Source organism: Giraffa tippelskirchi, chromosome 5 (genome assembly GCF_054371585.1).
Source record: "Giraffa tippelskirchi isolate mGirTip1 chromosome 5, T2T-mGirTip1v1.2.pri, whole genome shotgun sequence".
Classification (NCBI taxonomy): Eukaryota; Metazoa; Chordata; class Mammalia; order Artiodactyla; family Giraffidae; genus Giraffa; species Giraffa tippelskirchi.
This window is the reverse complement of record NC_137279.1, coordinates 31,792,650-31,819,211: the sequence shown is the minus strand read 5'-3', so window position 1 is coordinate 31,819,211 and position 26,562 is coordinate 31,792,650. Positions and strand designations below refer to the sequence as shown.

The following is a 26,562-nucleotide window of genomic DNA, read 5'->3' as shown; positions in this document are numbered from 1 at the left end:
GCAGATGCCACCCAAGCCTTTGTGGAGTTCAAGGTTTAGAGAGCAGTGGCCCTTGGTCATGGGGAGTCCTGTCCCTAGGGGAGGCCTGGCTAAGTCTGGATCATTTCTGCTTATCGCACTGTGAACAAGGAGGGATTCAACTGGCAGCTGTCAGCAAATGCCTGCATGTGGCTAAGTGCCCTGCAGTTCCCAGAGGCTGATTCAACCCCCGTGATGATAGAGCTCTTGGGAGGAAGATGGGGTTCAGGGAGGAAGATGGGGTTCAGGCAGGAACTGCCGAGATGTCTGGTTAAACCGACACTCTAAGGAGTAGGGGAAATTAGAAGGGGCAGGTGTGTGCCTGTGTTTGTATGTGTGTGTGAACACATTTGTGTATTGGAAAGGGAGGGAGGACATGAGAAGAGTGTCACGTGCAGAGAATATGTGTGACAAAGCTGGGAGGCAAGCAGGAAGGTCCTTGCATGGGGAGCTGGGGGAGCCGGTGCCCTTGCAGGTCCTGGAGTCGAAGTAGATGGGAAGCCCCATCAGCAGGGCCTGTGATCTCTGCTGAGATTCCAGCCTCTGCTGAGTGCAGTGTGATGGGAAGCTTTTAGATGTGTTTTTTGTGTGTCATTGCTATGACACGCTCAGGTTTTTAAAAATTTCCCCAACTGCCTTTTAGAGACAGCCTTATTTTTGTTTCCTGTGGCTGCCGTCACAAATGACCGCAGACTGGGAGCCTTTCACAGTGCAAATCCATTCTCTCTCACAGTCTGGAGGTCAGACATGTGAGATCCGGGTGTGGGCAGGGCAGGGTCCTTCCGAGGCCTCTCCCCTTGGCTTGCAGACGGTGGCCTTCTCCCCATGTCTTTGCAGCATTTCCTCTCAGTGTGCATCTCTCTCCGGGTCTAACTTTTCCCTTTTAATAAGGACACCGTCATACTCAAAGGGGGCTTGCCCTGATGACCTGGCTTTAACTTGATCACCTCTCCAAATAAGGTTATGATCTGAGGTCCTGGGGGTGAGCACCTTACTATGTCTCTCGGGAGGAGGGGGAGATGTGAGAGGAGGCATGGAGACGAGTTAGTTGTGTTGTCATGATCAAGTGTGAGGGGAGGTGGTTGTGACAGGAGGTGGTGGCAGCCGAGATGTGGGCAGATGGCCTGGGAGGAGCCTGGGGGCAGGATCTGGATTAATTAGGCCCCATGGGATCTGCTTTAGAATCTTGAGGAACTATCTCCAATAGGTTTTACCATCATTTCTCTCTGTTGTTAAGAGTACAGCCTTGCAGTGTTAGGGGAAATTTGACAAAAGGCCAACTTCATGCTGAGTCTTCATAACTTTATACAACTGTTTTCAAATGCCTAACTCTTAGCCTTGGCCATAAATTAAAAAAAATTAATTTACTTGCTTTTGATGAAGTCATGCATACTCATCTTGGGACACAGATGATTCAGAAAGTCCGGAGAAGCATAAATTATAAGACAAAAACCACTCACAGTCATTTAAATGGCTACTTGGAATTCCTCGCATAGTTATTTAAATGCTCTCCCCAGGTTGGATGTTTGAATCATTGTAAAAACTTTCACTGTATATTAAAATGTCAGCCACCCCCCCAACCTCATTATCATAAAAGTGTTTGTCTGCACTTTGAAAGTAGCACTTCATCAGTATGGCACTTAACATTTCTTTAAACAAGGAGGGTCATATCTCTCATATTTTGCTCTCATCCTGCCTGAATGGTGCCAACCTGCCTTTGTCCTTTCTTCACTGAGTCTTGAGGATGTTCTCATAGCCCGTGGGAGTTCATTGTGAAACAGGAAGGAGTTCTTCCAAAAAGAGAATGTAGATGCCAACTAAAACCAGCCTTGAGAGTTCGCCCACCCCAACCCGGTGTGACTCCAACCGCACGCTCTGCCCAGCTGTCTCTGCTTCACCTGAGGCCAGGGACAGTGCAGACTGGGGGTGGAGGGTGGGCATCAGACCCGTGGTGCGTCTCTTTCGGTCCTCCCCGCCAGGGAAAGAACTCCAGTGACTTGTCCCCATCTTGATGGGAGCTGGCTGAGCTAGGGCCTGAACCTCATAGTCAGACCCTGAGCCCCAGATCCATGCCCTTGTGTCCTCCTGGCTGCGTGCGGCAGGGCTGGGTCCACACGGGAGGAGGGGGAAGTTGACTCCTTGGGCACTTTCTGTTTTCTGAGGCTCCCGTTGCTCGTGGAGGTCCTCCCTACTCAGGCTGAGGCGTAACCTGATTCCTTTCTCTTGTTATAACCCAAGCTGGAACCCGTGTGTCTCTGCCACCAGGGAAGACGAGCAGCCCAAGGTCTCCAGAGGGAAACCTGGTCAGCCTGGACATCTGACTGCAGCAAGGAGATTCCCCAACATGGAGGGAAAACTTAGCATGCCCAGTCAATGCATCATCACCTTCATCAGTACTGCCGAGTGATTATTTCCATTTCACAGACGAGGAAGCTAAACTAGAGATGCTAAGTAATTGCACCTAAGGCCTGTCAGTGAACAGCATCAGAGCTGGCGTCTGAGATCCCTCTCTGTCAGGGTGGACTTTGGGGACCACATTGGCTTCCTGTCCTTACTTCAGGACTGCCAGTCACCTTGGATCAAACACACACACACCCCATACGTGAACATACATTCTCACACATTATATTCTCACACAGTTATATGGACCAACAATGAATACATATACTCATATACTTGCACATTTATTCACACACACCCACACTCTCTCTCAGGCTTATGCTTTGCTTTGTTTGCCTGTCTACACATTTATGACTGTCTCCAAACAGACACCGGCCTGTACAAGGTCTTTGTCTCACTAGGATAGTGACTCTGTCACGTTCGATGCTGTTATTTCCCCCGGCCTGTTGTTTTTCTTTTTGTTCTAGTTTTGTGTGCTTTCACTGTACAACTCTCTCCTTTCCTCTTTATTTTTCACTGCCTCCTTCTAGATGTGTTTCTATTACTGGTGACTGCACATTGTTTTCAGAGGAACGTGCTGATTTATACACGTGCATGGGACTCCACGTGGTGGGGCTGGGTCTTGGATGCTGGAGCTGGAGGGTCCCAACCATGGCTGGCCTGGGTTGGGGGGTGGGCATCCGTGGGGAAGAGGGGGTGGTAAGGATGGTAGGGGACAGAGCAATGGGCAGCACGGCTCCTTGGTGGGTTTGCACACAAAAGGGCAGTCTTTCAATTCTGTGAGCTAAAAAGACATTTTCCAGGAACTATTGTTCTGGTGACTTCATGTGGCTTCAAACACAGGGAGACTCTTTCAAGGGTTTGGGAACAGTTCTCCTTCTACTGAAAAGGGTAAATTTCATGCCCTCTCTGCGGATCCTGGGAGAAGCTATTCTTAGAAATAGTCTGAAAAATTCAGTATGCTTGGAAATGCCATAGATTGCAGAAAATTTGAAGGGGAGGGAAACTATAATTCCTCCAAACAATTGTCTTTTTCTGTTGAACAGAGATATCATTAATTCTATTTTTAATCAGCAAATGCTGTATTTCCAAATATAAATATAAAGGGACCTCGCCAGCTATCAGCCCACTCGGAAGGGGAGCCCTGGAACCTCAGTCTTGCCAGCAGAGCTTGGCCAGGATTTCGGGGGAGGCATAGGGGCCTCCACCCCAGAACTGCCCATGGCTCCTCTGGCTCAGGGGTCTGTGAGCTACAAAGACCAAGTGCATGCACCCCTCCGCCGACAGCAGGGCGGAACAGGGACAGGATCTCCCCTAAGAATTAATCACACTTTCTCATGAAATCAGGCTTGGTTGGGAGCGCCACATGTACACTCTTTTTCCACGGGTGACTCTGTTCAGCTGGAAGGATGTACTGGGGGCCACACCCCTGACTGGGGCTGTTACTGAGCCTCCAATTCCATTCGTTTATCTCTGGATGGGACATTGTTCTCTCTTCACCATGTGGCTCAGTTGCAGTCTTTTCGCAAAATGTTTACTTTTACCACTTGTGGTTGGGAAGAGCTTGACTCTTCCAGACCCACGAGCCCCTGAATTTGGGAATTCCCTGTGCTCCATTTCATTCATGTCTGCAAACCAGCCGCCTCCTTTCTGACCTCACCTCTCTTTTGCAACACTTTGCTAAATTCTGACAGCAGCCAGCACAGGCTCTTCACTCTCCTTTCCAGCTCCTCCCCCAGGGCTGTAACTGTGCTGGGTACACGATTCACTCCTCAGGTCACCACAGATGATGGTGTTGTTGTGCCCACCACCACCTAACAGCAGCTACCATCTTTCCAGCTTTGAGTTTTCTAAACTCGTTGCCTGATCATGAAGCCCAAGTCACACATTTTGGATTTTTGTTACAGCAGCATCTTACTCCTGGGATCAACCTCTGTACTGGTTAAAACGGGCTTGACTTTGATGAGGTAGCAACCAGCCCCCAGGTTTCAGTGGCTTGAACAATAAAGGCTTATTTCTCATGCTCCCTGTCCATGTTGGTTTGGCTGTGGGCTCTGATGCACGCTGTCCTCCGTCTGGGAATCAGAGTGCAGAGGCTTCACCATCTGCAGTGTTACTGGGCACCAATGGACTGGTGAAGGCAGCATGGTGGCTCACAGGATTCTGCTCCCCTGCCATTGGCCAAAGTGTGTTACATGACCAAACCTAACTTCAGCAAGTCTCATGACCATGCCTAGCTTCTGCTCCCATTTCACTGGCCAAAGCAAGTCCATAATCATACTTCACTTGGGCTCCCATTCCATTGGCCAGAGCAAGTCAACATGAACATACCTAACTCTAGGAAAGTTGGGAAGAACAGAGCCTGTTCTCAGCAGGAAAAATCCTGGATGTTAGGAGCCTCTCTAAAGGACATAGGTTTTAAACAATAGTAATGGTTTCTCTTTGATCTGCACTCCTGCCAAATAAGGACCCAGTTTCTTCAACTGTTTCTGATAATATTCCGGACTCAGCTTCTTTCCAGAAACCTTCTCTGGGTTCCTCAGTTTCTCTCTCTTCTGCTTACAAGCTATTATCCACATTTAACACAAACTCTGGAGCTGAGAGTCAGTGCTTTGGGAAGAGTAGAGAACAAGGCTGGGTGTGTTTTGTGTCCACATAATGGTTCAAGCGTCAGAATGGCCAGTGCAGGCGAGGGAGGGGCTGGGAGCACTGTGTCCCCAAAGGAGAGGGCACTTTCTTTCAGGTTGCTTTCCTAGATTTCACTTCAAACCCCCACCTCCCCACCTAGGAGGGGCTCTGGAATGAATCAGTGCCCCTTCTCTTCTTCTCTTGTGGTGCTACAGCCAACATGGGCAATGTGGGCTGAGGCTCTGAGAAGCTCTGTAATCAAGATATATTTCTTGCATTTGGATTTTGTAGTTTTGTTCAGTTTGGTGTGTTCCCAACCTATTTGATGAGACAGCCCTCTCTTTCCCCTGGAAAGGACTTGGAAGGACCTGGAAGGATCACTGTCCCAGGACCAGAGGCTAGCCCTTCGCAGTGGAGAAAGCCTTCCTGAGTCAGTACACTGCTGCAGGCTCTGGTTTCCAGGCACTGGATTCAGCGATGGTCCGGCTGTTACATAAAGCAGGCAGCTGTTTATTGTTCAGTGTGCTCCAGAGTTGGAGAGATTCTTCCTTAATTATAGTTTAGAGGTTTCATCCAAATGAATTAGTAGCTACAGCCCACCCCCACACCCCACCACTCCCTTGTGGTATGTCTTACCTCTATGGTGCATAATTCTATTCATGCTCTGTTTCCCAGACCCACTGGACTCTTCCCTACAGCCCAGGTTCCCTCAGCTTAGCTCCCGAAACTCGAAGGAGGTATAGGCACAGAACGCTCCAACCAAACTCTCCGAGAAGGTATCTCTGAGCCTTTGAGATCTTTGTATTTCTTTGCCTGGCTGAAGCGATGGCTCACTTCCTACTTTGGGAATTTATTTCTTTGAAAAGCACAGTGACGCTTCCTTTTCAGATGGTTGCCATCTTGCCAGAAAGAACCAGGGTGGGGGTGCTGCCTGCCAAATTGTCCCCTCTCCCATTGCCCCAACCCCACACAAAAGAGCCATTTCAGAGGAACCTTTAAAAACCTGGACAAAAGGACAAAATGACAAATGGAACCCCTCGTCCAACTGAGCTCAGTCTGCAGGGCTGCTTTACCATGCTCCCTCCCAGCCTGAGCCTTCACAGCCTGCCCCAGACCCCAGCATCAATCAGTTCTCTCTAAAAGGTCACAGCCTTCTCCTCCAACATTTTAAAAGGCAGTGAACAAATGACATGACTTTAAGATAGTTATGCCTGGTTTCCTCATGTCTCCTCCAGCCAATATCCCGAGAATGTGTGATGTGATAAAACAGCTCAGGCATAGTTTATTCGTCTATTCACAAACCTGCATTTCAGCTGAACAACCCACATCACACGTGCCTGGCAGTGGGCTAACTCTGGAGATGTGTAGAGACGTAAACCTGATCCCTGCCTTCCAGGGGCATGTGGTCTGCTGGCAGGGAGAGGTGAGCAGGTGTGTGAGGCTCTATGCAGGGACAGGTGGGCAGGCTCTGTGCAGGGCCTGGTGCTATGCAGAAGAGGGAGATATCAGCTGTTCTTCGTCCAAGAGGGCAGGGAAGACGTCACAGATGAGCTGAAAGGCTCTGGAATCCAGGAGAGACTGGATGAAATCCAGGTCTGTGTGCAGGCCACACTGAGGCTTCTCCAGTGCCTCTCCATCAATCCCCAGGCATCTGGTAAAGGGCAGGTTCTGCCTCAGCAGTTCTTGGGTGGAGCCGGAGACTCTGCATTTCCAGCAAGATCCCAGCAGAGACCAACGCTGCTGGAAGAGGACCACAAAGATGGAGAGAGGTGGAAAGCTGGGGGTGTGACAGAGAGAGGGATCTAGAGCATTGGGGGTCCTGATGTGTGTAGCAGAGTATGGATTGGGATAGGGAAACAGAAGCAGAGTCCAATCTTCCGGGCTATATGACTGAGGAGTGCTGGGTTCTTCTTTGGGTTTCTGGAATGTTCTCTTTAGGTGTCTATCTGACCCCTCATCTCATTACCTGTATTCTCTTCTTTCCCCCTTTAGCACATATGAGACTAGGGTGGGTTACTGTGTCTTTCTAATACTGAGGGTGACTAGATCCACTTGCCTTCTCTGGGTTCTCTGAGGTCTTATTCACTTAACTTGGTATCTGTCTGCCTGTGATGTAGAACTGGCTCAGTTAACGCTTGGGAATTTAACTTCTTTGTCTATGCATAGAAAACTTCTTTGCTCGCTTGCTGGCATTGGACCCCACAGTGGTGGGCAGGGTTGCCATGTCTAGTTGCCCAGGTTGGGCACTGTGGGAGATGTCCTGCCAACAAGGCCTGAGCAGGCAGGAGTCGTCCTGGTGAGGCAGTACGTGCTGGGGCCTCCATTCTTTGGGCCTAAAGTAACATCTCACAACCAGTTGCTGCTTCTTGCTTCATCTCCATCCTGCAAAGGCCTTTGGCAGGTCCTGGCCTGGGTTCTGATCAAAGTGAGGCGAGGCAATGTCATCCATCTAAGACGATTGTGAAAGTGTCACATCCAGGCTGTGATTCCTGTATCCGGGCATGTAACACACCTGCTGCTGCTTCATGCGTTAGAAAACACCTGCTCCCCGTGGACGGAGTGGTCCCTGCTCCCTGTGGACGGAGCGGTCCCCAGCACTTGGCTTCCTACTGGAGCTCCATCTAAAGACGACCAGGGGGATGTGGGGGGTGATTGGCACTGGGTGAGTTGGCTGATGCTGAGCTGATGTGGCCTGAAAGTCTTGTGGCCACAGGAGGTCCTGCCTGGGATTGCTGACAGAGGGGACTGACTCTCCTGCAGGACTTGTGAGCCTTCTGTTGCAGAGTGAGTGGAAACTTCAAGGTGACGTGTCCTCCCAGCCTCCACAAGCCTGACCGACAGATCCAGGTTAAAAACCAGACGGATGCACAGTGATAACCACACCCTCTAGCTTTTCACAGAGCAGCTCATGAAGCACTGGCCACGCCCTCCTAGTGTGGGATTCTAGAACTCTTGATTGTGTCTCTTGGTGGTGGGCTGATTAAGTCTGGGCTGGGAGCTCAGGACATCTGGAGGGAAGGGACAGGCCATGCCTTTCTGTGGTCCTCAGAGCCATCCACTTTGTAACTGTCTGCAGAACTGGGTGCCTTCTGTCTGTTGGCTGATATCTGAGTGGAGCCTGGGGTGCTGAGCTGTGGACAACCGTTCCCATTTCCACCAGGGTCTGGGGCTCAACTTCTCAATGTTCTGTTCCCACGTGGATCCTTCTGCTAGGAGCAGGGTCATTCTCTCTCTCCCCTTGGCATCTTTGCAAAGGAGCTTTTCTGTCAGGACAGATTCTCCAGTGAGCACTGCTGTCCTGAGCTGGAGTGTTAGACAGGGTTTGTTTCAAACCTTGAGCTCAAAACCTGAGCTCAAAACTTCAGACTGTAGGTTTTGCAAATGCATGCCTTTCAACACTGGGTACAGAGTGGGGGCTGGGAAGTTTTTGGCAGAGGAGGCTCCCGGCTGCTCTTTCTCTCTCCTTGATCCTTCTCTCCTAATTACTGGTGCATCCTTTCAAAGGCTGTTTGTCTTTTTGTACCAGGAAACAGGAAGCCATCTGCTTAAGGTCCCAGGCTCCAGAACCCAAGTTGTTCAAATTCTGGCTGCACAGCTTACAAACTCTGTACCTAGTTAGGCTGATCCTCAACGTGCAGCTCTGCAAAATGGGGACATAAAATGAGGTGGCCGTGAATGCGAACTGGGGACATTGTGGGAAGAGCATTCAGCAGCATGTAGCATGTAGAGAGTACTCTACACGCTGGTGGTGTCTGTGACTCAGTGAGGCTGCGGGGAGGGTGAGGCAGGCAGCCTGAAGCCTGGGGGCTGTTCCGTGACTCCTGAATCAATATGACTGCTTTCATTGGTTTTGACTCAACACGAGGTTCTCAGTTCCAAAGCTTTTCATGAAGCTAATTGCTAACACAGTGTGACAGTTAGATGATGACAAGGGCGATGCAGACAAGTTAGTTAGGACTGGGACTCCAGCCAGGTGAACAAGCAACAGGTGTTACAGGGTGGAGTGGATGTCGTAAAACTGATGTTGACTTCATTCACTGAAGATTGGGCAGGGTGAGGAAAGGAAAGAAAGATGGGTGAGAAGGGCTTCCCAGGTGGCACAGTGGTAAAGAACCTGCCTGCCAACACAGGAGATGCAAAAAATGTGGATTCGATTCCTGGGTCAGAAAGATCCCCTCCAGTAGGAAATGGCAACCCACTCCAGTATTCTCACCTGGAAAACTCCATGGACAGAGGACTCTGGTAGGGTATAGTCCATAGGGCTGCAAAGAGTCAGACATCACTGAGCAACTGATCACACACGTCTGAGGTCTCGCTCCTTGGAGCTGTGGTCCTGGAGCTCATGAGTGGGGGGCAGGTAGGTGGGTTTTCAAGGCTGGAGTTGCTCTTGGATGGACTTGCTGGGCCAGAGGGTGAGGTGGGAGTGGGTGGTTGTTGGGTCTTCTGGAAGCCCTGGGCTGGACTCCTTCTCATCCCAGTTAGAATATCTCCTCTTTTGGTTTAAGCCTCTATGTCCGGAATGCTTTGAAAGAGCAGCTGTACTGCTACACTGGTCCAAACACATGCCCTTGAACAAAAGGCTGCTCTGATCAGTGAAGCAGGAAAGTTGTTATCCCTTCCAAGAACTCAACAAGGGCCCTGGTACTCAGTAGGAAGAGCGGAGGAGATGAACAGGAAGAGGGAGCAGCTATTGGGAGGGAAGTAAAACACTTTGCTTTTATGCCCTAACATGTCAAGTATTCTATTAAAATAGTACAAGAATTCATCCTTTTGTTGTTGTTGTTGTTGTTCAGTAGCTAAGTTGTATGTAACTCTTTGTGATCTCATGGACTGCAGTACGCCAGGGTTCCCTGTCCTCCACTATCTCCTGGCGTTTGCTCAAACTCATGTCCATTGAGTCAGTGATGCTATCCAATCATCTCATCCTCTGTTGCCTTTCCTCTTAAAATGTGAATACAATGGGATGAGAGTTCACAGCCAATATTTTCAGTGGTTATTGGCCACTTAGACCACAGTGAGAATGAGTTTCGAGAATCCCATTTTAAGAATGAGGTTCTGTAGAATAATGCAGAAGTGGTTCTGGCAGGCAGGAGGCAGGATGCAGGTTGGGTGGGTAGGTGGGTGAGTGAATGGGGATGTTCAGGAAAGAGAGACTGGATGTCAGAGAAGACTCGGCCACCAGACTTGGGAGTGCCAGGGCTGGGCTCAGCAGCTCTGCATGGCTCTCAGGATGGAGAAAGGGCTTGTGGGAAGAGGGGTCTGGCTGTGCTCCTTTCTGGGGAGGGGACAGAGGGCAGACTTGAGGACAGAAGTGGTCATTACTACTGTTTCTGCAGCCTTGGTTCTCTTCTCCACTCTGGGTGGAACTAAACTGAGCGGCTGCTTTCACTTAGCCAGCAGCATAGGGGCCGAGCCATAAATTACAGACCATTAGTTTCAGTCCAGTTGGAGAAGGACCCTCTTGGAGGATGGAGGAGCAGCAACTGCCAAGGGTTGTGCATGCATGTGTGTGCTTGCATGTGTGTGTGAGATGGTGGTGGGGCGTGGTGGCCAGCTGGCTAGCGTGGTGAGTAGGTCGATGTGGTCAGGAACACAGGCAGGCTTGGGCTGAAGGGACAAGAGAGTACCCGGGGCAGGACCAGACCAGTGCTTTGTCTCTTGGGGCAGTTTTCCTGAACCGCGAGAATTTCTCTGCTGCTGAAGCTGGGCCCTCAAAAGCTGTAATTAATTGAGACAGGGCAAGATGCTTTAAAATTTTTACGATCGATTTGCATAATGAATCTTTGTTTTAAAAAAAGAAAAGAACAAAACGCAAACTCCCAGGCATCCTGGCAGTGCTCCACCTGCAGACGCAACCTGGCAGGAGCTGGTGCCTCTGACCACAAAGCTTTTCTATGAAAAATCAGGTTTACTGAGGTTTTGGGGTTTTTTGGTCTGATTATAAAAATAATGCAGGCTTGCTGTAGAAGGTTTGGAAAATGTGGAAAGGGATAGGCACGCTTTAATGTCTTGCCATGGGGAGGGCCTGGCAGTGATGGGTGAAGTGTTTTTTGTTCTTATCCCAGAAGTTGTCCCCTGACGACCTCTCTTGTAGCGGTACAAGCTTCCGTGGAGTTCATAAATCCCTATGGCAGCCCAGCTGATGGCTCTGTGTACTTTCATTACTGAAGGCTAATTGCTCCATCTCCGCGTGCTCCTGGGATGGAGGGGGATGCTGGAGGTGTGGAGAGGGGAGGGTGGTGCTCTGGGGATAGTGTGTCTCGGTGCTGACACCACCCTGGGAAGACGGGTAGGAGCAGGCAAAGTCAGACATTTAGTGAGTCCTCCTTGTACCCTCGGCCACATGCTTGTGTCCTTTAACTTTCAAAATGACCTAGCAGGTGGATACTATTATTGAACCCAATTTACAGATGAGAAAAAGGAGGCACAGAGAGGTTAGGTGGCTTGCTCAAAGTCACACAGCTATTACGAGTCAGAGCAGAGATTCAAACCAGGCAGCCTGAGCTGCAGTGCCACAGAAGTCAGGCAGCCCAAGTACAAAAGTATTGTAAGCTGTGGTGGGCATATTTTTAAGGTGGCCTTTTGGGGCACACCCATGGATAATCCCCTCCCCTTGAGTGTGGAGGGGCTGTGAATGCAATGGGATGTCATTTGTCTAATTAGGTTACTTTATACAGCACGGTGAGTGCAGAGATGATTGTTGTTATTAAGTCGCTAAGTTGTGTCTGATTCTTTGGGATTCCATGGACTGCAACACTCCAGGCTTCCCTGTCCTTCACTATCTCCCAGAGTTTGCTCAAACTCATGTCCATTGAGTCAGTGATGTCATTCAACCATCTCATCCTCTGTCAGCCCCTTCTCCTGCCCTCAGTCTTTCTCAGCATCGGGTCTTTTCCAGTGAGTCAGGTCTTCACATCAGGTGGCCAAAGATATGATAAATGTTCCTAATCAGTTGACTTTAAGTTCGTGAAAAAGGGGATTGTCTTGGGTGAGCCTGACCTGACCTAATCAGGGAGGCTTTTAACAAAAGAGCCCAGAAACAAAAGACTGAAAAAGTCAGAGCTGAAGCTGCAGACACCCTTCTGTTGACCTCGAAGAAGCAAATATCCATGCTGTGAAGGGGACCCCAACAGAAGGGAACAGTGAGTGGCTCTGAGGAGCTGAGGGTCTCAGTCCTACAACCACAGGGAACTGAATTCATCCAATAACCAGTGAGTTTGGGAGAGAACCCCAAGCTTCTCACATGAGAAGCTCCCTGTCACCTTGATTTCAGCCTCTTGAGACGCTGTGTAGGGGACCCGCCTGAACTGAACCTAGACTCCTGACCCTGGAAGCTATGAGATGATAATAATGGGTGTTTTGCTTAAATGTGGAATCTAAAAAAATTGTACAAAGAAACTTACTTGCAAAACAGAAATAGAGTCATAGATGTAGAAAACAAACTTATGGTTACCAGCGGGTAAAGGGGGAGAGGGATAAATTGGGAGATTGAGATTGACATATACACACTACTATATGTAAAATAGATAACTAATAAGGACCTTCTGTATAGCACAGGGCACTCTACTCATTACTCTGTAATGGCCTAAATGGGAAAAGACTCTAAAAAAAAGTAGATATATGTGTTTGTATAACAGATTCACTTTGCTATATATCTGAAACTAACACAACATTTTAAATCAACTATATTCCAATCGACATGAGTTTGAACAAACTCTGGGAGATAGTGAAGGACAGGGAAGCCTGGAGTGCTGCAGTCCATGGGGTCTGAAAGAGTCAGACGTGACTTAGCAACTGAGCAACAACATATTCCAATAAAAATTAAAAAAAATAAATATGGGTGTTGTGATAAACCTGCTGAGCTGGTGATAATTTATTACACAGGATTGGTAACTAATACACATGCAAACTAATGCAAACTAAACACTAGAAGGCACAGCACCTTTGCAGAGCAGGGGCTTAATTAGCATGGCCCCACCCCCATCTTCATCCCAGAAGCCATCTGTCTTGAGCAAGGGCTGGGTGCCTCTGCGCAGGCAGGTGGGCATGATGGGAGACATGTTTAGGACACCTCAGTCCTTTGGCAGTGTCAGGTGGCACTTGTTATTTAAGAAAAGCCATCTAAGACTGGATTCCTTCTCCAGTCACCAAAGGCTCTTAAGAAGTCATAGCAGTCACACGGTTGCATAACTCTTTTCCTCTAGGCTTAGAGGCTTAGAAATGAAAATATTTTGTCTCTTTTGCTTGGCGGGGGAGTGTGGGGGTGTTGGAGTCCTGCAGATCCTTCGGCTGTAATACACAGCACTGTAGGCAGCCCTATTACCAGCCCCTAAAATATGCAATCGAGGGGAAAATGGATAATGAGATGAGGCTTGAAGAGCGAGCTCTGCCCAGTGTAGGAGCACCCAGAAGATGGAAAAGGAGTCATAAACATCAAAAGTGGAAGAGAAAATGTAGCAATCATGTCCTTTGAACAAACACCCTAATCATCTTTCTAAGATCTCGTGCCAGGTTGCCACAGGGCATGTGTGTTAAGAATGATACCCTCTGCTTCTTCGGCTCCAACAAATCACAGCTGAAAAGCCTGTTCATGTGCTCAGCAAGATCTAGCCTCATGAGGCAGAGGGAAGGGGTTTTAAGGACTCTGAGATCATATACTCTAAGCTGGAGGCAGTATGCTCTCACAGTTGAGCAAATCCCCTGGGGCCTGATGAGGGGTCCACAGAGTTACGGTGTGTTCCACTTCCCCAGACTTCAGAGTGTGCTTGTCATCTCTTCCCCATCATCTGCCTAATGTTTTCCTGTTCATCTGTGATAGTCACCTCCTCCAGATAGCCTCTCTGACTGCAGTCTGGGATTGGCTCCCTGTCTAGGGTCCTGATGCTCACTGGACTCTCAGAGCAACTATTACAACTGTGGTTTTCAATCTTCCTGATTTACTCTCTGACTTGACATCCAGACTCTAAGCTTCAGGAGGGCAGGGATAGTGTCTGTGTGCCCCAGTGTCCAGTCCAGTGCTGGACATGTAGAAAGAATATTTGTAAAATCATACTGGGAAGGTGGGTAAGAGACAGTGCAAGCCATCTAAGGAGAGGTTGCCCTAAAGGTTTTTTGAGGTCTTCCACCTTTCTTTTCCACCCTCATTTTGAACTTGAGGTGAGTCCAACCTCCCTTGTTTTATATAGAAGAAGACTGAAGCCCAGAGAGGTAAAATAGGCTGATGGTTCTAGGTCTAGAACCATGCAGACGTTTTTTCTGTTATATCACCTTGTCTCAGTGAAGGATCAAAAGACAGGAGGTAGAACAGACCATTGGAACACCCTGAGCTTTTGTATCATGTCACACTGACAGAGACATCTGTCTCTGATGAAATGTCAATTTCCTTTACAGAAGAAGTAGAAGTATATGGGAAATGCTAAATGGGGCCGGGATTAGGGTGAGATAAGTAAGGTTCCTAGGGCATCAGATTCAAGAGGTGTTTACTTGAGAGCACTTGCCTGACTCTGAGAGTGAGCCCCTCCATACAGTTCACCTTATATCAGACCTGACATTCAATCATGATTAGGACCATAGAAAGTGATGCTGAAGGACTGAAGACCTGGAGACAGACCATCTCAGGAAGATCTATCCATCCTTCTATCCATCCAACATCCACCCATTTGTCCAACCTACTATCCATCCATTCATTCACACATCCATCCATCCATTCATTCACACATCCATCCATCTACCTATCCCTCCACATATTGATCCACCCACCTACCTATCTGCTTTTGCAAGCTTATATTTTCAACGAATCCTTTCATTATCTTTCGTTCTTTCTTCTCTTTCTCCCTTCTTCCTTCCTCTCGTTTTCTTCCTTCTTCTTATGCTTTGTCATCATCATCTATCCACACACATATATTTACCCTGTTTGTATATATTTATGTATAGATCAACTGTCTTTCCTTTAGACAATGGAATTCACCTCTTATTACCTGACATACACACTCACCTCAGAGCCTTTGTACATGCTGTTCCTTAGACTGAATTTCCTTCCACTTTCAAATGTTCTTTATTCTTCAGTCTCAGTTCTAGGCAGTGTCTTCTCCTGTGGTTGACTTTTCTGGGACTGCTGCATCTGTTCTCCTTGCCTAATAGCACCTGATTTTTTTTTAAAATAAATTTATTTATTTTAGTTGGGGGCTAATTACTTTACAATATTGTAGTGGTTTTTGCCATACATTGACATGAATCAGCCATGGGTTTACATGTGTTCCCCTTCCTGGACCCCCCTCCCACCTCCCTCCCCATCCCATCCCTCTGGGTCATCCCATTGCCCCAGCCCTGAGCATTTGTCTCATACATCGAACATGGAATGGTGTTCTGTTTCACATATGATAATATACATGTTTCAATGCTATTGTCCCAGAACGTCCCACCCTCACCTTCTCCCTCAGAGTCCATAAGACTGTTCTATGCACCTGTGTCTCTTATTCTGTCTCGCATATAGGGTTATCGTTACCATCTTTCAAATTCCATATATATGCATTAGTATACTGTATTGTTGTTTTTCTTTCTGGCTTACTTCACTCTGTATAATGGGCTCCAGTTTCATCCATCTCAATAGAACTGATTCAAATGTATAGCACCTGATTTTTTTAAAAAGAATCTTTTCTCCCCTCTTAAGAATAACCTTGATGGGGCAGCAAACATGAAGATGTCTTTTTGTTACCCATCCAAGGGGCAGACACATGACACAAGTGAGACCAACTGGATTCTCCCTTCTTCACTGTAATTCCCAGGGTTTTGGTCTTAAGTAGAGAGAAGAAAGGAGGGAGGTAGATATATGGTTGGAAGGTGTACTATCCAGTAGCTTCGTCAAGGGTGGTTTCTTCTGCCAGACCCTTGGAGAACCCCACTGCTGACCTCCTCTGAACCCTGGCCCCTACATCATGCCATTTTACCCTGATGGACACGGAGGTGGTCTTTCTTGCTTATCCAAAGGCTTCTAACAGACAGATCTCTTCAGAGAAGGCTTGATTACTTCCTTTCTTTTAAAAAAATTTTGGCCATGCCACACAGCATGCAGGATCTTAGTTCCCTGACTAGGGATTGAACCCATGCCCCCTGTGGTGGAAGTGTGGAGTCTTAACTGCTGGACCATCAGGGAAATCTCTGTGATGACTTTCTTTAAGTCAATCCCTCCCTATCCTGCCTCAGTTTCCTCCTTGTTTGCTTAATAGCAATCAACACAGCTTGTGTTTGTTTTATTTATGTTTATGCACTTATTTGGTTTCTATTAGCAACGTCTTTGCATATGTTTGTTGTCTCTCCCAGTAGAATATAAACTACGAACTTCCTGAAGGCAGGGGCTGTGTTTATCTTGATCATTGATTTCTGTGTCTGGCACAGTGCCAGGCACAGAGTAGGTACTCGACACATATCTGCTTAATTATGATGAAATTTTGAAATTGTGATTAAGAAAGTAAATTTTCCAAGTCTTCTTCTCAGTTGTGGAGTCAGGGCCTGAGTGCTAACCCTCTGGACCTCAGCTATGTCATCTTCTATCCCACCATCCAATTTATTTCCTGCAGTTTCTATATGATCCTGGATTTAAAGAAGATTTAGGAAAAAAAAATCAAAACTTGAAAGCTTGGAGTTAGAAGTTCCGGCTCTGAATTCAGAGAGACCTGGGCTCCAGTTCAGTCTCTGCACCTTCCTGCCTGTGGGACCTTGAGCCTCAATGTTATCATCCCTAAAATGGGAATAGAAACATCCCCATCAAAAGGTTGCTGCAAGGATTAAATAAGGTACAACAGAAAAGAGCTTAACACAGTGTCTGGCATCTGGAAAGTATCCAATAAATATTTATTGAATAGGAAAGAACCCATGAATGAAGTTTGAAAAAGTAACTGTACTTGGAAGAAAATGTTCTCTCTCAGAATCCTGATGAGCCATAATGCATTTAAAATGCATGCTGTTGTCACCATCCCATTATCACTCTTCTGTTCCTCCCTCCTTCCTCCCACCCTCCGCCCATCTGTGCCCACCTGGCTAATCACAGGGAGCTATTTTTATACTTGACGTAGTGGAAAGGTAGCAGATTAACAACCCCAGAGACATCCACTGCTTCTATTAATATTAAACAGGCTATTAATTTTACCAGTAACTGAAACATTAAACATGTATATCCATTAGCGGACATTATTTTAATCTCCAGAAGCTGTCTAGCATATTCCAGGAATAGGTCTGGTCCACTCTTCACTATCTCCTTTTCCTAAATTCACTGGTGAATCAGGGGTCATGGTTTTCATTTCCCTGAGGGGACCTGGATAATTATAAACTCCTAGCTGTTAAGGGATAAAGTCTGAGAAACCATCACGTTCAATTCCCTAATTCAGTGCTATGAGACCCCCGAGACTAGACTCGCAGAATGTGGAGTGCTTGCTGAGAGTGGTCTTCATGAGACTCCTCTCTCACAGGGCTGCCATCCTGATGTGCTGACTCGGAGCACTGGCTCTTAACTATAATTGTTGAACATCCAGATCTTGGCTGGTAATGACTCCAAGTGGATCTAGCTCAGCACCTTTGGAATGGTGATATGAGGGGCTAAGATTAGTTAATCATGATAGGCTGCATACTATGGAGTAAGTGCTAGGCAGCTTATTAAGCAGTAACATAAGGATATCCAATGTCAGCTAACAACTAATAACACATAGAATAGTGCTGACGGCAAATCCCAACCACTCATCTCTAGGAAGCTAGTGAAACCCTCAGGGTGAGACTGAGGGACAGGTATGGCCCAGTGGTTAAGAGTGTGGCCTCTGGTGTCAGACATGCATGTTTGCTGCATGCTCAGTCACTCGGTTGTGTCCGACTCTGTGACCTCTTGGACCACAGCTTGCCAGGCTCCTCTGTCCATGGGATTCTCCAGGCAAGAATATAGGAGTGGCTTGCTGTTTCCTTCTCCAGGGGGTCTTCCCAACCAGAGATTGACCTACATCTCCTGTGTGTCCTGCATTGGCAGGCAGATTTTTCACCACTTAGCCACCTGGGAAGCCCTCTAGTGTCAGACAATTTAGGCTCAAATCCTAACTCTACAGCAGGTTATCAGAGACATCAGGCAGTGTAGGACAATGGTCCCTGAGAGAGCATAAACAATTGAATGGAGCCACATGATTGTCCCAACTTACTGCCTAGAACTGCTTAATTCCCAGGACATGGCCCAGGGATGGAGACTCTGGGCTGAGTCCAGTGATATAGCTAAGTTATGGAAAGGGAGCTGGAGCTGGGATTCTGGGGAGACCAAGGCAGATAGATCATGCAGAGTGAGTACTCAGGTATTGGAGAGGAGAACATTGCAAAGGGAAGTCTCCAGTCTCAGCATGATACTGATTAGTGCATGTATGTGAATAAATCACTCAAGTCTAGGGAGAGAGGAATCACCTGGAAGGAATAGAAGGAGCAGTTATTGAACTCATACAGAACTAGGAACACTTCATATCCTCACAAGCAATAGTGAAGAAACCTTAACTTCCCAGGACATTGGGTAGAGTACTCAAAAAAAAAAAAGAAAAAAAAAGTCCCAGTTGTGTGGAAAATTAATGCCAAGACACAGTTGCTCTAGTCCCACTTAAAAAAGATAAAAAAAAGTCTTCAAAGGACCAACATCTTTTCAGTTAACTTAGCTGCATCCCAAACAAAACTCAAGAATATTTATAGAAGCACAATAATATCCAGTACATGGTAAGGTAAAATTTGCATTGTCTGTCATCTAATAAAAACTATCAGGCATGCAAAGAAATAGGAAACTACAATCAATAATGAGAAGAAAAGTCAGTAAGAAGATACAGACCCAGAAACACCACATAGAATGAGTAGAAAATTACACTAAAACTCAATATCACTAGATTTTCCACATCAAGAAGGTAAAGGAAACTTAAGCATGTTAAGTGGAGACATGGGAGACCAACATTGAGCTTCTGGAGAAGAAATGTATAATGCTTCAGATTAAAAAAAAAATTGGATGGGGTGATTAACAACAGATTAAACACTGAAGAAGAAAAGATTTGTAGACTTGAAGACATAAGCAACAGAAACTATCAAAAATGAAACACAGAAGAAAATACTGAAAAAAAGAATGAGAATCAGCTCCAACAGATCTAATGTAGGTATATTAGATTTTTCAAAAGAAGCGAGAATGAGAGAAGAAGAAATATTTGAAGAGCCAATAAAAATCACATATTTGATGACAAGTATAAACCCAGATATCTAAGAATCCCAATGAACCCCAAGCATATGAAACACAAAGAAAACAACATCGAGACATATAATAATCAAATTGCTCAAAACCAGTGAAAAAGAAAAAAAATCGTAGAAGAAGCCAGAGGAGAAAATACGTGACTTAGAGAAGAACAATCATAAATGTGTTGGCAGATTTCCAGTCAGTAACAACACTACCCAGGGGATAGTGGGACAATGTCTGTAAATTATGAATGATGAAACAGTTGTCAACCTAGAATTCTATACCCAGCAAAGTGGTCTTTCAAATATGGCAGTAAATTAAAGACTTTGAGACTTAAAAAGCTTAAAGAATTCATTACTAGCTGATTATCTCTATGAGAAATGATAAATAAAAGCTTTCAGGCAGTAGGAAAATTATACTAGATGGAAATTTGGATTTACACAAAGAAACAAAGCACACACCAAATGGTAAATACGTAGGTAAAAAATGTTTTTAAACATAGATGACTATTTAAATAAAAATGGTAACAATGGGGGTATGAGGTTTATAGTGTACGTAGCAGCAAAATGCATGAAAACAATAATACAAGAGCCAAAGAGGGGAGATGAAAGTATTATTTTAGGGTTCTTATTCTGTATGTGAGGGCTTCCTAGGTAGCTCAGTGGTAAAGAATCTGCCTGCTAATGCAGGAGACTTGGGTTCAATCCCTCAGTCAGGAAGATCCCTTGGAGAAAGAAATGGCAACCCACTCCAATATTCTTGCCCAGAAATCCCATGGACAGAGGAGACTGGTGGGCTACAGTCTACGGAATTGCAAAGAGTCAGACATGACTTAGTGACTAAACAACAAAAACCAACACGTGAAGCAGGATAATGTCATTTGACAGTAGCCTATGATAAGTTAAAATGTGCACTATCAACTGCAAAGCAACTACTAAAAAATCAAAGCCAAACCAAACAAGATAGTTACACCTAACAAGCCAACCAAGAAGATAAAATGGAATAAAAATACTCAACCCAAAAGGAGACAGGAAAAGATGAAAAAGGGAATAAATATCAGTTAGGGTAAACAGAAAGCAAATGGTGAGATGACAAGTTTGAACCCAACTCTCTGATGTTCTACCAATTGTGGTCAATTATTTAGCAGATTTGTGCCCAGACAACAACAGTCTCCACACACAGGCTTGCCAACACATATGATATCTACACCCCAGAAAGCACTCATTACTACTCATGATTGCTGCTACTGGCAGAGAGAGTGTTTATCAGTCACTTTGAGAGATTCCTTCTCATTGTCCTGTCTCCCCATCTCTCCTACTTGGATTCCTTTTGATTCTTCCACACCCAAGCTGTCTCACTGGGGAAGAGTCACAGCCTCTCACTCTGCATGTGTTCCAAGTCCATGAACTGAAGATTTCACAAACATCTCACTGTTCATTTAACTACCACCTGTGGACCCAGGAGGATTGCTTACTTTCCTGCAGAAAGTCTGAGGTTGGTGATGCCAAGAAGGTACACTCTGTGTCCTCTCCTCTTTTCTAATGGAGTATTTCTCAGATGCACTGCATCCCTGGGGAGACTTCACAGGGATGACTATGCATTTCAGGAGGGAGAAGAGAAGATGCCGTTTGTGGACCATCCATAAACATTCCTGATGCCCTGAGGTGGACTTGGGGCCAGGCTTCTTGCCTCTTTACCCAACACCTGCCCCCTCCCAGGTTGGCTGCAGTAACTTGACTTTGTTGTTCAGCTATGGAAATGCCTACTCTGGAGGGACTGCAGCTTGTTTTATGCCCCAGCCAATAGCACACGAAGCATCTGCTCAATACACACCTGCAGAGGGATTTCATCATTGCTGTGCCTGTGGGCAGACCCGTGGCTGATGAGATGCTCACGCTACACAGTTGGTTGAGGCTCAGCCAGACCTGAGTCCAGGCCTTCTGGGCTCTGCTCTGGCACTATATTGATGCTGCACAGGCCTCTCATAGCTGCTGTGCCTGTGCTACTGCCACTGTGGGAGTGGGGATGGGGTTCTCTCTGCAGATGGAGCTCATCATTGGGATAATGGTCCAGCTTTGTGCTGAGGCCTGGAAGCATCCATCAGTTGCTTCCCTCCTCCCCCACTCAGGCCACTCCATCCCTTACCTGTCTCAGTGTCCTTGGTTGCCCCTTGGAACTAGAGACCTGGGGATGTTTGCTGTTAGTTCATGCACTTAGCTGTTTGGTGGTAATGCCTAGGTGGGTGAATTCTCTTTTCTATTGTTTTCTAAAAACATAGACACTTCTTCCAGTCTCCAGACCTCACTCCTTGATTACACCATCCCCTTGAGAACAGGACATGGGGACACAGAGCATGAGGCCTCTTCCTGGGTGAAAAGCCACCATTCAGTGCCTATTGCATTTTCTGTTGGTGTCCAGATAAGAGACCAAAGGTGAATACACTTCAGAATCCCAAAACATTGTCATTTTCTCTCCTAAGCTCAGGGCGTTCCCTCTGCTTCCCTATTGCCACACCAGGCCCCCTCAATCCATGCCATAAAATGTACAATGTCAGTTTGTTCGACTAAGGACCCTGCTGAGTATTTAATCCTTACTTAAGGCCGATGTTTATTTTATTCTGGAGTTTAAATTAATCAGCCTCAGGATACAAAATTAGATAAGGCAGGGATTTAGTTCTCCTGGAATGATTCATTTCACATTGAGCCTTCTTAACTCTGGCTGTGGGGGATGAGTGTCCATATCTTTCTCTGCAGAGCTGCCCCAGGGACTGGACAGGTGAATGACTGTGTTCCTGCCTCAGCATCCTTCCAACCCAGGGCATGCCCTGCTCATGACACAGTGGGCCAAAATACACGCTTTTCTATCATAACAGTAATATATTCTCATGAAAGAAAAAAAGATGATATAAAAGCAGGAAAAAAAAAAGAAAAAAGAAGCTACCTATAAGCCTACCACCTAACGATAACCATTGTCATTACTCAGGCATGCTTCCTTTCAGGAATATCATCTCTTTAAAACTATTACACAATCTTACAAACACACCAAACAGGGTGCAGAATAATGATATCCAGCTTCCATGTACCTACCAGTTAGACTTAATGCCTGGCAGCTTTATGACACACTTGCTTCAGAGTTTATTTTTTAGAGAATAAAACACGACGGATTCAACTGAAGCATGAGTTTTACGCCCCTTATCTAGTCTGCCAGCTTCCCCCCACGTTCCCCACTATTTTGAAGTCAGTGTGTATTCCTCCCATCCACATTTTAATACTGAGTATGCCTGTCCATAAAGAAAACAGAGTCTTTTTCATGTGTGAAATTTTATACAAGTTGTCCATACAGTTTCTTCTGTAGTTTGCTTTTCCCTTCGCCAACATTTTCTGGATGAGTCTAGAATTTTGCACATCTGACAAGCAAGTGGTGCTCTTGCCTCCTTCAGGTGATGTTGATGCTCTGGTCCTCCCCCCTGCCCTGCCCTCCCCCCCAACCTTCACAGTGTGGTTTGGGGTCTCGGGATCTTCCATCTTCAGTTCTGCTGATGAAACACAGCCAACTGATCTTCAACATGGAAGCTTCCCTTTGCAGCTTCATCAGCAGCGTGCAATTTCCTGTTTGCTCATCTTCATATTCTAACATCCTGCCAATCTCTTGGATGTGAAATAACATTTCCCTGTTGTAATGTGAGGTTTCTGGATACTGTCCTGCCTTGTATTTCTTGGTCCTTTGAGTCTCTTCACTGACAAAGTGCATTCTCATCTCTGGATCTTTGAATTCTCCTGCTAACTTCTGTGTGCTGTGTGTGTGTGTGTGATCTGAACAGTGTTTTTGCGGCCAAATATCTGAAAAACATGTTTTCTCTAGCTGTGCATTATCTTTGTCTTTTAACTCTATTCATAGCCTCCTTTGTCAGATCCTATTTTCCACTTCTAATGTAGCTACATTTGTCAGTATTTTTCTGCATGGTGCTGGCTTTTCTGTGTCTCATTGTAAAACGGCCTCTCCACTCTGTTGTCATAAAAACATTGTGCCCAATTTTCTTCAAAAAATTGAAAATTTGTTTTTCCTGTTGTATTTTTTAAATCCTTTAGCTGTTTGTTTTGTAGGAAACATGGAATAGTTATCTGTATTTCTTAAAATCATGCTGCATAACAAACGACCCCAAATCTCAGAGATCTATGCCATAGGGAAGCGTTTCTCACTTCCGAGTCTGTGGGCTGGCGGGGTAGGCGGGTGGCTCAGGCAGCAGCAGCCAGCGTTCTCTGCTCCAAGTGAGATGGGACCTGGGACCCTTTGCTGTAGTGCTTGCACCTGGACAAACGTCTCCTCCAGCAACAAATTACAAAGAAACTATAAGGGGCTAAAAATAGCTTGTATGTGTGCACAATTGGGATAAACTAGGGACAACAAGAAGCAAAATTACCAAAAAAAAAAAAAAAAAAAAACCACCCAACCCAACAGCCACCCAACTGCCATGTCTGAAGAACTGGGAGCAAAAGCAGGGTACTGCTCATGTCCCCTGCATACAGCACCACCAAAGGGGTGGGCAAACCACCTAAGCTGCCCCTCTGATCTGACCCATGGACACACTGCTACCCTTGCTCCATATAAGGAATCAGCTTGTCCCCCTTCCCCACCTCACCCCACTCAGGGAGCTAACAAGGGAACCTGTTGTTTGTTCTTGCTACCCCTCCTATAGCAGGAGCCCCAATAAAGCCTTGCCTGAATTTCTTCTCTGGCCTCTGATGGCTCAGTGGTAAAGCATCTGCCTGCCAACACAGGAGACATATGTTTGATCCCTGGATAGAGAAGATCCCCTGGAGGAGGAAATAGCAATCCATTCCAGTATTCTTGCCTGGGAAATCCCATGGACAGAGGAGCCAGGTAGGCTACAGTCCACGGGGTTGCAAAGAGTCAGACATGACTTAGCAACTGAGCATGTACAAGGAGGCCAAGAGCCTGGGTCAGTATCACAAGCATCTCTCACTCCCCTCCTGGGGGCAGGGCTAGCCTGGGCATGTTCTTCTCCTGGCAAAGGCCGAAGTGGGTGTTGGTGGGGACAAAAGGAGGCACAGAGGTCTCTCTTAATTTCTGGGTATTGGGACTTGCTCAGAACCCATTCCACTGCCAAAGCAGGTCACATGGTTGCACCAGAGGTCATGGAACAGGGAGAAGTTTCAAGGGTGGGCCCAGTGGCCATGTGCTGTTGTTGCTTTCAATGTGTGGTGGGCTCTCAACTTCTTGAGGATGATTTTTTCCTCCCCTCCTCCCCAAACCTCAGAAGACACATTTCCTTTGGATTCCCTGACCCAGAGGGCAGCTTTATTCTCTTGTGTAAGGAAGAGGAGAACTTGAGATTCCAGGCTCTGCAGTGGACTGATCCCACTCTTCCACCATGTGACCACCAAAGTCATGTCCCTTGTCCTCATCTAGGGCTGAGGTTTTGTCCAACTTCTTCCCTTCTTCCTCCCCAGGCATCAACTTCTTACTCTTCTGATGTTCCTTTTTGTCACATCCATTATGTGAAGATTGTGCATTGTTGTTTAGTCATAAGTTGTCCAATTCTTTGGGACTCCATGGACTGTAGCCTGGCAGGCTCCTCTGTCCATGGTATTCTCTAGGTGAGAATATTGAAGTGGTTAGCCATTTCCTTCTCCAGGGGATATTCCTGATCCAGAGGTCAAACCCAAGTCTCTTGCAGTGGCAGGCAGATTCTTGCCACTGAGCCACTAGGCTCGCCCTTTTCTGTAAAGGTATCCCTTTTATTTATTTTTTAAAATGTCTGGCTTTATTTTGGTATGATGCAACCTGCCACAACCCTACCTTAATCCCTGCGTCCCACTGCATAGTCAGCAAGAGCAGGTCCTCCCCACCTTCTCTCCCAGGAGGCCGTATCTTGGAGACATCAGAACTGGACAGACACTTGGGAGGCCTGAAATTTGGTTCCAACTCTGCCATCATGTTTCCATGGGAACTTGGGCCAATCACCAAACATCCTTGTACTTCAAATATCTATTCTTTGAAGAATCTAGAAACATTAACTTTTGTGTATAAGTAAAGGCAGTGAATCAATTCTCCTGTTGTTGTTCATTTGCTAAGTTGTTTCAGACTCTTTGCAACCCCATGGACTGCAGCATGTCAGGCTACCCCGTCCTTCACTATCTCCTGGAGTTTGCCCAAGTTCATGTTCTTTGAATCGGTGATGGCATCCAACCATCTTATCCTCTGTTGCCCTCTTCTCCTTTCACCTTCAATATTTCTCAGCATCAGGGTCTTTTCCAATGAGCTGGCTCTTCGTATCAGGTGGCCAAAGTATTGGAGCTTCAGCTTCAGCATCAGTCCTTCCAATGAGTATTCAGGGTTGATTTCCTTTAGGATTGACTGGTTTGATCTCCTTGCAGTCCAAGAGACTCTCAAGAGTCTTCTTCAACACCACAATTTGAAAGCATCAATTCTTAGGCACTCAGCCTTCTTTATGGTCCAACTCTCACATTGCACCTGTAGCTCCCTCAGCTCTCCCCACCAAGTTCTCTGTCTCTCACAGCCTAAGGCTTTCATGCCTGGGCAAGAAGGAGGGTAACTTCAGGCACAGACATTTATGGGCTTTCATTTAAGGGAAGGAGGTCGGGGGACAGAGAGGAATGGGGAAGTAGGATCTTGGATCAATGATGGGGAAAAACTGCAGTGCAGGTTTTCAAGAGTTCAGATGGGTAGAAGTCTGGGTCCAAGCAGGAGATAGAACCACATAGTAGGTTAAATGGGGAAGTTTAATGTAAAGGATTATTCGTGATGATTAAAAACAGTGGCTATAAGGTAAGAGGAAACCCTATGTGGTCCTCTAGGGCTGTGGGAGGGCATTAAGGAAGCACACTTTTTTTTTTGACTTTTTCATTTTGAGCAGAGAAAGGCTTATTGCAAGGCCTTGCAAGGAGATGGATGGCTCATGCCCTAAAAAAGCCCCAAACTCCAGGGAAACACAAACATGAAAGGGGTCCAGACATTGTTGGAGAAGGTGTGGTTCAGATCCTGGATAAGAGAAGTTTGTTGATTTGGCCAGGATGGAGCTGGTCTGGAGCTGCTGACCATACTCTGGAGTTTGATGGAGTTTCTGGAGGGCAGGAGGCTGCAAGACACAGGAGCCATGTGGGGTCCTGTGGAAGGACGGGCTCAGTGCAGACCCTCAAGACACATGTGGGTGTGTGAGGGCTTCACAGGGCACGCAAAGGGAGTCTGGGTGGCCCTTGCAGGGACCTTCAGATCACAGGGGTCTGGGGTTTTGTCTGGGGACGTTC

General features: G+C 46.5%; 1 long non-coding RNA gene across 1 annotated transcript; it reads right to left on the bottom strand.

The window, feature by feature from the left end:
* Positions 1 to 6,300: 6,300 nt before the first annotated feature.
* LOC145504871 (uncharacterized) lies at positions 6,301 to 25,163 on the bottom strand. Its single transcript, XR_014052560.1, has 3 exons — positions 25,094 to 25,163; positions 15,041 to 15,189; positions 6,301 to 9,083 (listed from the first exon to the last, which is right to left on the bottom strand). It is a non-coding gene; the product is annotated as an uncharacterized LOC145504871 (long non-coding RNA).
* Positions 25,164 to 26,562: the final 1,399 nt, after the last annotated feature.